At 43.2% G+C, this 12,658-nt stretch overlaps 1 protein-coding gene and 1 pseudogene across 6 annotated transcripts in view; both read right to left on the bottom strand.

Annotated features, from left to right (window-relative positions):
- The window catches only part of LOC112242181 (protocadherin gamma-C5-like), a 238,377-nt gene that overhangs the window by 153,775 nt on the left and 71,944 nt on the right, over positions 1-12,658 (bottom strand). The gene's annotated exons all lie outside the window — the stretch shown is intronic.
- Positions 7,411-11,536, bottom strand: LOC112256127 (annotated as a pseudogene).

The following is a 12,658-nucleotide window of genomic DNA, read 5'->3' as shown; positions in this document are numbered from 1 at the left end:
GTTCCCCCCAGTTTTATCATTGGAATGTGATGGAAAAATTGGCAATGGTGTGCTTTAGGACCATGCGGATGATTTAGCGCAGTAGGGTAGGCTGTTTGGAGTGTTAATCCCGACTGGATAAAATATGTATACACTGTCGAACAGTAATGGTGGAATGTAGTTTCTCTTTGCTCATTTTATCTGTTCTTGCCATAATATGGACTTGGTCTTTTATCAAACAAGGATATCTTCTGTATACATCCCCTACCTTGTCACAACACAACTGATTGGCTCAAATGCATTAACTTTTTATGGCTGGGGGCAGTATTGAGTAGCTTGGCTGAATAAGGTGCCCAGAGGTGCCCAGAGTAAACTGCATGCTACTCAGTCCCAGTTGCTAATATATACATATTAGTATATTTGGATAGAAAACGCTCTGAAGTTTCTAAAACTGTTTGAATGATGTCTGTGAGTATAACAGAACTCATATGGCAGGCAAAAACCTGAGAAAAAATCCAACCAGGAAGTGGGAAATCTGAGGTTGGTCGTTTTTCAACTCATTCCCTATTGAAGATACAGTGGGATATTGGTCATGTTGCACTTCCTATGGCTTCCACTAGATGTCAACAGTCTTTAGAACCTAGTTTGATGCTTCTACTGTAAAGTGGGGGTGAATGAGAGGGGAATGAGTCAGAGGTCTGGCAGAATGCTTTGAGCTAGTGCGCTCGTTCACGTGAGAGGTAGCTCGCATTCCATTGCCTTCTACAGACAAAGGAATTCTCCGGTTGGAACATTATTGAAGATTTATGTTAAAAACATCCTAAAGATTGATTCTATACATCGTTTGACATGTTTGTACGGACTGTAACGAAACGTTTTGACATTTCGTCTGCTCCTAGTGAACGCGCTTCGTGACTTTGGATTTGTTTACAAAATGCACTAACAAAAGTAGCTATTTGGACATAAATGATGGACATTATCGAACAAAACAAACATTTATTGTGGAACTGGGATTCCTGGGAGTGCATTCTGATGAAGATCATCAAAGGTAAGTGAATATTTAAAATGCTATTTCTGACTAATGTTGACTGCACAATATGGCGGATATCTTTTTGGCTTGTTTGGTCTCTGAGCGCCGTATTGAGATTATAGCATGGTTTGCTTTTTCCATAAAGCTTTTTTGAAATCTGACACAGAGGTTGCATTAAGAAGAAGTGTTTCTAAAGTTTCATGCATAACACTTGTATTTTCATCAACATTTGTAATGAGTATTTCTGTAAATTGATGTGGCTCTCTGCAAAATCACCAGATGTTTTTGGAACTACTGAACATAACGTGCCAATGTATACTAAGAGTTTTTGATATAAATAGGAACTTTATCGAACAAAACATATGTATTGTGTAACATGAAGTCCTATGAGTGTCGTCTGATGAAGATCATCAAAGGTTAGTGATTAATTTTATCTCTATTTCTGATTTTTGTGACTCCTCTCTTTGGCTGGAAAAATGGCTGTGTTTTTCCGTGACTTGGCTCTGACCTAACATAATAGTTTGTGGTGCTTTGGCCGTAAAGCCTATTTGAAATCGTGCACTGTGGTGGGATTAACAACAAGTGTATCTTTAAAATGGTGTGAAATACTTCTATGTTTGAAGAATTTTAATTATGGGATTTCTGTTGTTTTGAATTTGGCGCCCTGCACATTCACTGGCTGTTGTCATTTCGATCCCGTTAGCGGGATCTCAGCCCTAAGAAGTTTTAAGGAAAGACATTCCACAAGTTAACTTTTAACAATGCACACCTGTTAATTGGAATAAATTCCAGGTGACTACCTCATGAAGCTGGTTGAGAGAATGTCAAGAGTGTACAAAGAGGTCTAAGGTTGCCACTGTTATTTCTCTGCTGACTGGGTGGACTGGGTGGGCCATGGCCATTTTGAAGAGAGAAGAGGAGCTAGATTCATATAAGGGGTTCATGGCTCTGTTCAAGTGCATCTTCAATCCTCCCCCGGAGGGCAGAGAGGTGGGTGAGCGCTTACTTCAATTACGGCAGGGGGACCAGACGGCTGCCGAGTACATGTTCTCCTTCCAAACAGTAGCAGCATCCAGTGGATGGAATGAGCCAGCACTTCCTACGCTATTCAGAAGAGATCTGCGCCAGGAGGTCCAGACGGAACTGGCCTATCAAGACCACAATCTCTACTTGGATGCACTCATTGCAATGGCCATCTGTAACCTAATTCGGGCGAGTCGGTACGCCCATCGCTTCTCTCCCTCCCTCAGTGAACACTCTGGATCAGAGCCTGAACCCATGGAGGTAGTGGTCACACAACTTTCCCTCATGTACTGTGCCTAGAGCATTAGTGAAACTTTATTGACCAGACCTTTGCCTCCTCTTTTAACTTTTTTGGGGGATAGGGGGTGGTATTTTGACATGAATAGGGGGTGGTATTTTGATGAAAAGCGTGCCCAAAGTAAACTGCCTGCTACTCAGGCCCAGAAGCTAGGATATGCATATAATTGGTAGATTTGGATAGAAAACACTCTAAATTTTCTAAAACTGTTAAAATGTCTGTGAGTATAACAGAACTGAAATGGCAGGCGAAACCCAAAGGACAAAAAAAAGTAATCCTACCACTGATTTCAAAGGCACTTTTCAAAGGCACTTTTTTGGCACTTTTATATTAGGGCGAAATCGTGAACGATTGCAGTTCCTAGGGCTTCCACTAGATGTCAACAGTCTTTAGAAAGAGTTTCAGGCTGGTTTTTGGAAAAATGATCCAGAAATTGTAGTTTTTGTAGGTGGCTCCCATTTTGGCTGTAGTGTTTCCAAGCGTGTGAATGAGTGTGCGTTCTTTGGTATTTTTCTCCGGTAAAGACAATAACGATTCTCAGTCTTAAATGTTATAGTTTATTTGCATATTAGGGTACCTATTGTTTGATTATAAACGTTGATTGACTTGTTTGGATAAGTTTATTGGTAACGTTTGGGATTCATTTTGTATGCATTTTGAAGGAGGGAAACCGAGTGGATTATTGATGGAAGCGCGCCAGTTAAACTGAGTTTTTATGGATATAAAGAAGGACATTATCGAACAAAAGGACCATTTGTAATGTAACTGGGACGTTTTGGAATGCCAACAGAAAAAGATCTTCAAAGGTAAGGCATATATTATATCGCTATTTCTGACTTTCGTGTCAACTCCCTGGTTGAAAATAATTTGTAATGCATTTGTGTGCTGGGAGCTGTCCTCAGGTAATCGTATGGTTTGCCTTTGCCGTAAAGCTTTTTTGAAATCTGGCACGGCGGCTGGATTAACAAGTTAAGCTTTATTTTGATGTATTGCACTTGTGATTTCATGAAAGTTTCATATTTATAGTAATTTAATTTGAGTTTGGCGCTCGGAAATTGTTGAAATGAGATGGTAGTGTCCCACTAATCCGTAAGAAGTTAACATCATCACATACATCCTCTCCTCTCCCTGGTCAAGCCCTCGATAGTCGGCCATTAGGACAGGTTTCTTCTTCTTGGCCAAGAAGGATGAAGGGTTACGTCCATGTGTAGATTGCTGAGGACTCAATGAAATCATCAAAAAGTACCGTTACCCTCTCCTGTTGGTGCCGGCAGCCGTAGAACAGCCCTGCGGGGCCCTGTTCTTTACCAGACTGGACCTGTGGAGTACATGATCGCATCTGAGAGGGGGATGAATGAAAGAATGTGTTTAGCACGATGTCTGGTCACTACGAGTACTTGATAATGCCTTTTGGTTTAGCCAATGCTCCGTCAGTGTTCCAGGCATTCGTTAACAAGATGTTCAGGGACATGGATTCCCTGCTCGGACACCAGGTGGTTGTGTATATCGGTGACATCATGGTCTACTCGGCTACCCTGGAGAATCACATCACTCACGTTCGAGCATTCCTGGAACGTCTCCTGGCTAAGAAGTGCCAATTTCATCAGAAAACTGTCTTCTCCATAGGCTACAAAAAATCAGCCCACAGGGATTGAGGATGGACTACAAGAAAGTAGATGCTGTCAGGTCATGGCCAGTCCCAACCACCATAGAAGGGTTACAATGGTTTTTGGAGTTTGCCATCTTCTACCGCCGTTTCATCAGGAACTTCAACTCCTTTGTCGCCCTTCTCACCTCTCTCCTCAAGGGTGGTCCCCGTAGGTTGGTGTGGAGCCCAGCAGCCAACAGGGCCTTCTGTCTACTCAAGGAACGTTTCACCTCTACCCCATTGCTCAACACTCAGTTCCCACAATCTCCTTTGTGGTGGAGGTAGATGCTTCAGAGGTAGGTGTGGGGGCAGTTCTGTCTCAACGACAGTGTAATCCACATAAATTGTGTCCGTGTGCATATTACTCTAAGAGACTGTCCCCTGCAGAGAGGAATTAAGACGTAGGTGATCGAGAGCTCTTGGCAGTGAAGTTGGCATTAGAGGTGTGGAGACACTGGCTGGAGGGCGCCAAGGAACCATTAGTCATCCTCACCAACCATCAGAACCTGGGGTACATACGGACAGCGAGGAGGCTGAACCTGCGTCAAGCAAGGTGGGCCCTTTTCTTCACAAGGTTCAACTTCACGCTGACCTATCGCCCAGGTTAAAAAAACACCAAGGCTGATGCCCTGTCCCATCTCTACGATTGGGGAGAGTGTCCTGTCCAGAATGCACCTATAATCCCATCCTCCCGAGTCTAAGCTGGAGAGGGAGCCTGCATCAACTAACTGTCCTTCCGAGCGCATTTACATTTCCTCAAGGGATCGGCTGCTGACATTGGCACACAGCTGTCATCGCTGGACATCCAGGTATTTCTCGCACTACCCGATCCATCTCTGAGAAGTATTGGTGGCCCACATTGGCGCAGAACGTCACTTGTTACGTCAACTCCTATTCCGACTGTGCCCAAAACAAATCCACTCGGAACGCCCCGGCAGGGAAACTCCTTCCCCTTCCCATGCCTGAGTGTCCTTGGTCCCATCTATCCATTGACTTTGTTACTGATCTCCTCTCTGATGGTTTTACCACCATTTTGGTGGTTGTAGATAGATTTTCAAAATCCTGTAATTTTAATCCCTCTTTCTGGTCCCCCTACTGCTCTCCAGGTCGCTGAGGCACTATTCCAGCAGGTCTTCCGGCATTATGGCCTTTCAGAGGTCATTGACTCTAACCATGGCCCCCAATTAACATCACGGGTATGGAGGGCCTTTATGGAGATGGTCGGGGTCACGGTCAGCCTCACTTCCAGGTATAGGCCTCAGTCCAACAGGTAGGTGGAGAGGATGAACCAGGAGCTGGGGAGATTTCTGAGGAGTCCCTGTCAGGACCGGCAGGGAGAGTGAGCTCGCTTCCTTCCATGGGTGGAGTACGCACAGAACTCGCTACGTCACTCCTCCACTGGGTTGACCCCCTTCCAGTGTGTTCTGGGTTTTCAGCCGGCCCTGGCTCCATGGACCCCGGGCCAGACCAAAGCTCCTGTGGTTGATGAGTGGTTCAGATGCGCTGAAGTGTGGAGCGAGGCTCACGTGAGACTCCAGCGCGCCGTCCTCCGTCAAAAGGAGCAGGCAGACCGCCACCGCCGTGAGACCCCAGTGTACCACCCTGGGGTTCATGTCTGTCTTTCTACCAGGAACCTCCCACTCCGTCTGGAGGTGACGTATAGGTTACAGCTTCCCAGTGACTACCGTATCTCACCTTCTTTTCATGTCTCCCTTTTCAGGCCGGTGGTTCCTGGTCCTCTAGCTGATTCTGTCCCCCATGACACCCCTCCACCTCCCCTGGACATCAGGGGGGTCCGGACTATGCCGTCAGATCTCTACTGGACTCCCGATGTCATGGGGTTCGGCTCCCGTATCTGTTGGGCTGGGAGGGTTATGACCGAGAGGAGCAGTATTGGGTTCCCATGGAGGACATTCTGGATCCCAACTTCATCCGTGAATTCCACCTTCGCCACCCGGACTGTGTCGTCCTGCAGCTGGAAGCCACGTGTCGGGGCCCGCTCCTTCCTTCCGGCATTTGACGTCGCCAGTATACTAACCACCGGTCCCGGGATCCATCATTATGCACACTTGGCATCAATCATTACGCACACCTGCACGTCACCATCAGGCACACCTGCACGTCACCATCAGGCTCACCTGGACTCACTTAGGTCCTTTCCCCAGTCAGTATTGTTTGTCTTTCATGTCTATACGCTATTCTTGTTTGTTATATTTTTTCGATGTTCCATTTATTATTAAACTCACCACCTGCACTTGCTTTCCGACTCCCAGCATTTACGTTACAGCCCGTGTTAGGCTACAAACTATCCAAATTATCCACACATCCTTTCAACCAGCGTAGTCCTATAACATTCCAAAATATGAAATCCCAAACACACACAATATGCTCCATCCAAACTCAAATATGACATTAAAAATACATTTCAAAGCCACAGACAAGGCCTGTCATTTAGAATAATTTGTGCGCCATTCTGGCATACAAATCGACAAAAACACCCAATAATTATATAGATTAGCAAAAGAAAACGGTATTCCACAAAAACATGATAAACTCTCTATCTACAAAATGTACGCGCAATCCAACCATCCACACTCATTTCTGCAGTGAAACGGCACCAGAGCTTTCTGAATGAAATCAGCAGGGGTGGAGTACTGTATATTACCTTCCTTTGCTGGTGAACAGCGACATTTTGAGTATCCCTACAAAACTATTATCTGATAGTGTGCTAAACACATTTTAATCAAAGTTGCTGGTAGACTGTATGCTTGCTTGATCAGAAAATTGGAGACAGGTATGCCACCCAGCATAAGCAAAAAAACAACTAAAAACTATGGAAAAATAAAACAACACATTTCAAATAAAATAAAAATCGTAAACTCTGCACAGGTTAGGCCTACACTTATGTGAAAAAAATGCATTACAAAAGAGGTAGATCTAACTTCTAAATTATTGTTTCCCCTAAAATGCACATGGAAGTTGCACTGTCATTTTGTCATCTGGAACTCATCAGTACAATCCACAAAAACAGTGAGTAGAACTGACAACAGGAAAGTAATAGCCTCGTAACGCCTTTACAACAGAAACCGGACATACCTGCACCACAGACAGCGACATCCGCTACTGCTCAAACAAAAGCTCCCTACTTTTCTCAGCATAGTATAGTCCTACAGAGCTTTGTCAATTTTTCTCTTTTGCAATGCCATCCAAGTAGGCCAGCAAACTGATTCCAAATAGAACAGCGTATCAAATATGTTTTGTAACATAAAAATTGTGCAGTAGGCAAATCGTTAAAAAAAAGTTAATTTATCAATCCTACAAAATGTTTTGAACCACAATTCAAACAACATGTAATCTGCAAAATGTCAGCATTGCAATGAAGGTGTTGAATTGATAACATAATCGATTACACCATCATATTTGGAGCTACGTTTAGTTCTTTAAACAGTGGCAGAGGAAACAGACGTTATGACAGTCCAGTGGGAATAGTAGTTTTTATCCTGAACAAAATTACTTTGTAAAAAAAACTACCTGCAGTTGTAAAACATCTGCCACAGAGCCTATAGAGTTATAACGCACGTCTGTTAAAATAAAGGCCTACCTCTGGGGATCCCTCGGAATCGCGAAAGTCTTCAGCAAATTCAGTTGTAGTTTTTCTCAGTGTCTGGTCCAAAGACAGCGTGTTGTCATTGTAAGATCTGACGAACTTGAAGTCACTTGTGCCCGAACCTGTCGTTAAGTATGCATCATAATTGTAGGTGCTGTGGAGAGTTCCCACTCCACCCCCCTCTGCGTAGTTGGGAGGGAGATACGCGCTGGGAATGGCGATCGCTCCGTCAAACAACAGTCTTGGCTTTCTCCTGCGGCAAAACCTCACGGCCAGGATGACAATAATGAAGGTGAGGAAAAATGTGGAGACAGACACCAGCGCGATGATCAGATAAGAGGTGAGTTTGGAATTGTTCTCATCATACGAGATATCTTTCAGTTCTGGCACCTCAGCCAAGTTATCAGAAATCACTAAATACATACTACAGGTGGCAGACAGAGAGGGCTGTCCGTTATCTTTCACTGACACAATGAGGTTCTGTTTCATGCTGTCAGAATCAGAAATGTCCCGCTTTGTCCTGATCTCTCCACTGTGGAGACCAATAGTGAAAAGTCCCAGATCAGTGGATTTGACAATATGATATGACAGCCAGGCGTTCTGCCCGGAGTCCGCATCCACCGCTATCACCTTTGAAACCAGAGAGCCCCGGTGTGCAGCTTTGGGGACCAGCTCGGTCATGAAGGAGTTCCCCTCTGGGGCGGGGTATAGTATCTGAGGAGAGTTGTCATTCACATCCGTTATGAACACACTGACCGTGACGTTGCTGCTGAGCGGAGGAGAACCGTTGTCTCTGGCCACCACGTGGACTTTAAAACTCCTGAGCTGTTCATAATCAAACGACCTCACAGCGTAGATCACCCCCGTGTCTCCATTAACCTCTTGAGCTTATGGCTGAATACTGCCCCCTTTGGAGGAAGTGCGTGCCCATAGTAAACTGAAAATATTTTTTTCCAAAATTGCTAATATATGCATATAATAATTATTATTGAATAGAAAACACTCTAAAGTTTCTAAAACCGTTTAAATTATGTCTGTATGTAAAGCAGAACTCTCAGGGCAGCCTTTCTCCCAAACTCTCTCTTGTCAAGAGAAAAGTTGGGTCAACTTTGACGTCATCGCCCCCACCCTTCCCAGGCAGCTACCGATCTGGGAACAGTATGTATTTGTTCAGCGCGATGTCTGCTTTCAATTGGCACGTTCATTGTTTGAATTTCGCGCTCCCTCATCCTTTGGCGGGCGAAAATGCCCGGGTCACTCTCAAATACATGCACTCTATTGCGCGCGGCCGATTTGGGGAACGTTCTTTTCCAATAGACACCATTTGAAGCCGGTTCGTTTGTTCGCGATTATCATTGTTTTACATGATAAAAACATCATTTTGCTCGATTCTGCACTTAGTTTGACCAGTTTAGTCGACATATAATATGTAATTTTGAAGTTTTGATGCGCAAGAGTGCGGGACCAGAAGGAGCAGAAGTTATTTTGGGTGCATTTCAGCTGAAGCTGTTAGCATATGCTAATACAAAGACGCACAACTTGAAACCAAACGATGTATTGGGTAAGTATGACTCCTTCTACGTCTTCTGATCGAAGAACATCAAAGGTAAGGGAATATTTATTTATATTTATGTTATATAAATATTTAATATTTATTTATATTTATATTTATATTTTGGGTTTCTGTGGACTCCAAACGTAGAGGAGACACTGCTAATATCTGAGCGCCGACTCATAGCATAGACTAGTGAACGAATTCTGTAACGTTAAAAATAAATGTAACACAGAGGTTGTATTAAGAAGAAGTGTATCTTTGTAACTATATGTAGAACATGTATATTTAGTCATGTTTATTGCTTGTTATCTGACGTTATCTGTCGGAGCTATCATAATTTCTCTGGACATTTTGAGTAGCATTTTTTGAAATGTCGTCATTGTAAACAGAGATTTATGGATATTAATGGCATATTATTGAAAAAAAAAAATGTACTGTGTAACATTTAATATTACTGTCATCTGATGGAGATTTTCAAAAGGTTAGTGAATTATTTATTTTTTAATCCTACTTTTAAATTTTATATTTTCTGGGACAAAATGGCCGCCGCTTGCCTTTTGTTTCGGTGGTGGTCTAATATAAATGTGTGCTATGTTTTCGCCGTAAAACATTTTAGAAATCTGACTTGCTGGGTAGATGAACAAGGTGTTTATCTTTCATTTGAGCTATTGGACTTGTGTAGGTGTGGAGGTTAAATATTTCTAAGAATATTTTTTCGCATTTTGCGTTATGCTAATGAGCTTGAGCCGTAGTCACGATCCCGGATCCGGGATGGGTAGCATCAAGAGGTTTTAACGGATAAAAACGAGGACACTGGGACACCGTTCACCTCACCAGGTAAGAGAGAATAAATCACTGTTCCGTTCTGTCTCCAGTCTGGGTCCCGTGCAGTAACGGAACACACGGAGGAACCAGGATTGTTATTTTCAGTCACGTGGGCTTTATAGGACTGTTCCTCAAACACAGGTGGGTTGTCGTTGACGTCAGCTACAGATAACTGAACACTTTTAGAGGAGGACAGAGGTGGAGAGCCCTCGTCGGTGGCAGTTATTGTAATGTTGTAATCAGACACTAGTTCACGGTCCAGTTCGCCCGTGGTCACCAGAGAATAGTAGTTTTTGATGGATGGCACCAGCTTAAAGGGAACGTTTTGCTGAATGGAGCAGCGGACCTGTCGGTTATTCTCAGAGTCTCTATCCTGCACATTAATGATGCCCACCTCTGTACCAGGAGACGCGTTCTCAGGTATGGAGTGAGTCAGAGATTTTAGATATAGCTCAGGGGCATTGTCATTTATGTCTGTAATGTCTATAATAACTTTACTGTCCGAAGAAAGACCAAAGCCATCTTTCCCTTCAATAAAAAGTTCAAATTGTGTCTCTTCTTCATAATCTATTTCTCCTGTCACTCTAATTTCTCCTGTGTTCTAGTCCATAGTAAATACATTCCTTGCTGTTTCAGATACTCGACTAAATTCATACGTCACTTCTCCATTCAACCCCTCATCTGCATCCGCAGCACTCACTGTAACTGCTACAGTATCCAAAGGAGAGTTTTCAGGCAGACTGGCTTTATAGACGGCCTGGTTAAACACTGGGGCGTTATCGTTAGCATCCAGTACAGTGATGTGTATGACTACAGTACCTGATCTCTGCGGAGTGCCCCCATCTACAGCTGTCATCAACAGTTTCAACTCCTGCTGCTCCTCGCGGTCTAATTCTTTGTCCAGAACTAACTCACCGTATTTAATGCCAGCATTATTCGTTTGCAAACCCAAAACAAAATGATTATTCCTTTGTAGTACGTAGCTTTGCACTGCGTTTTGTCCAGTATCTGCGTCGTGAGCTGCGTTTACACGATAGCGAGCTCCTTTCACAGCGGATTCTCTGATTTCTACCTTAATTAAATCCTTGGGAAATATGGGTGAATTATCGTTGATATCTTGGATTTGAAGTGATATATGATGCAACTCAAGTGGACTCTCTAGGACCAATTCGAATTTTAGTATGCATAAAACCTTTTCTCCACAAAGCCCCTCTCTGTCAATCCTCTCCGCAACAATCAGATCTCCGGTACTCAGATTAATGTCACAATAACGTTTTCGGTTTCCTTCAGTATCAACACGGGCCTTACGAGCGGACAGCCTGCTCGCCTCCAGCCCGAGATCCTTGGCTATATTTCCAATAACAGATCCTCGTTTCATCTCCTCCGGAAAAGAATAGCTCACGTCTCCATTGGCGGAGTGCAGCGGTGGAAGAAAGAAAGAAAAGCAGAAGACCAGGCCTGACATTGAGAATCCTTTGTTCAGCATCCTTAGACTTCCAACGACATCCATATATATAGTTAAACAGATCGTTGTAAGGAGAAAGTATTCCACAAAAAGATAATTCACTAGATTATCAAAACAAAATACAAGTGTGTGCGCAGTCTGACCGTTTACCCCTATTATTTTATGTAGTGAAACGAAACCAGAGCTTTGTTAATGACAACACCAATGGGTGGAGAGCTGTGTCTATTCTACCTCCGCTGGTGAACAGCGACCTTATGAGCACCATTCAGAAATTACACGCTGGCATTGGGCTAATAACATTTCAATAAAAGTCTCAGATAGATACTATTCATGATTAAACATTGGAGATACATGATGTATGCCCCCAGCATATGGGGATAACCTAATAAGCACAGTCAGTAGCTTGACTTTAGTTTTAGAAGTTAGAAGCTGACATAACCTGTCGGGGTGTCTGGGGGTCCTCCCCCAGAATTGTTTTTGGCATCTAAAGCAAATTTTCTGCATTTCTACACAATCTAATATGACCCACGGCCCTTCTAGCTGTCTCTATTTATAACAACAAAAAGTAAACAAAAATGCCCACAGTCATCAAGCTATAGGTAAGAGATAATTATTTAATATGTATAAGTGAGTGATAAAACTGAACTGACAGCTCTTTGGTCTTGGCCATAGTGGAGTTTGGAGTGTGACTGTTTGAGGTTGTGGACAGGTGTCTTTTATACTGATAACAAGTTCAAACAGGTGCCATTAATACAGGTAACGAGTGGAGGACAGAGGTGCCACTTAAAGAAGAAGTTACAGGTCTGTGAGAGCCAGAAATCTTGCTTGTTTGTAGGTGACCAAATACTTATTTTCCACCATAATTTGCAAATAAATTAATTAAAAATCCTACAATGTGATTTTCTGGATTTTTTTCTCTCATTTTGTTTGTCATAGTTGAAGAGAACTTGCACAATTGGTGGCTGACTAAATACTTGTTTGCCCCACTGTATATACATATATAAAACACATCCACCTACACATATACTGTACATTAACACACAGAAACAACACATCCTCCATATAATTCATCTCATAGCCCTAATAGTACTGCAGAGTTAATTTTACTAGCACACAATATAGCTGGGTCACCTCGTCCTGCCCCTAGTGGTCCACCACCCTGCAGCCCCCAACCCAACATACCCCACTCAGCCTTAGGATCTTAGTGAAAAATTCATTATTGGTTTCA

This window comes from Oncorhynchus tshawytscha, linkage group LG08 (assembly GCF_018296145.1).
Source record: "Oncorhynchus tshawytscha isolate Ot180627B linkage group LG08, Otsh_v2.0, whole genome shotgun sequence".
Classification (NCBI taxonomy): domain Eukaryota; kingdom Metazoa; phylum Chordata; class Actinopteri; order Salmoniformes; family Salmonidae; genus Oncorhynchus; species Oncorhynchus tshawytscha.
This window is presented reverse-complemented; position numbering and strand designations above follow the sequence as displayed.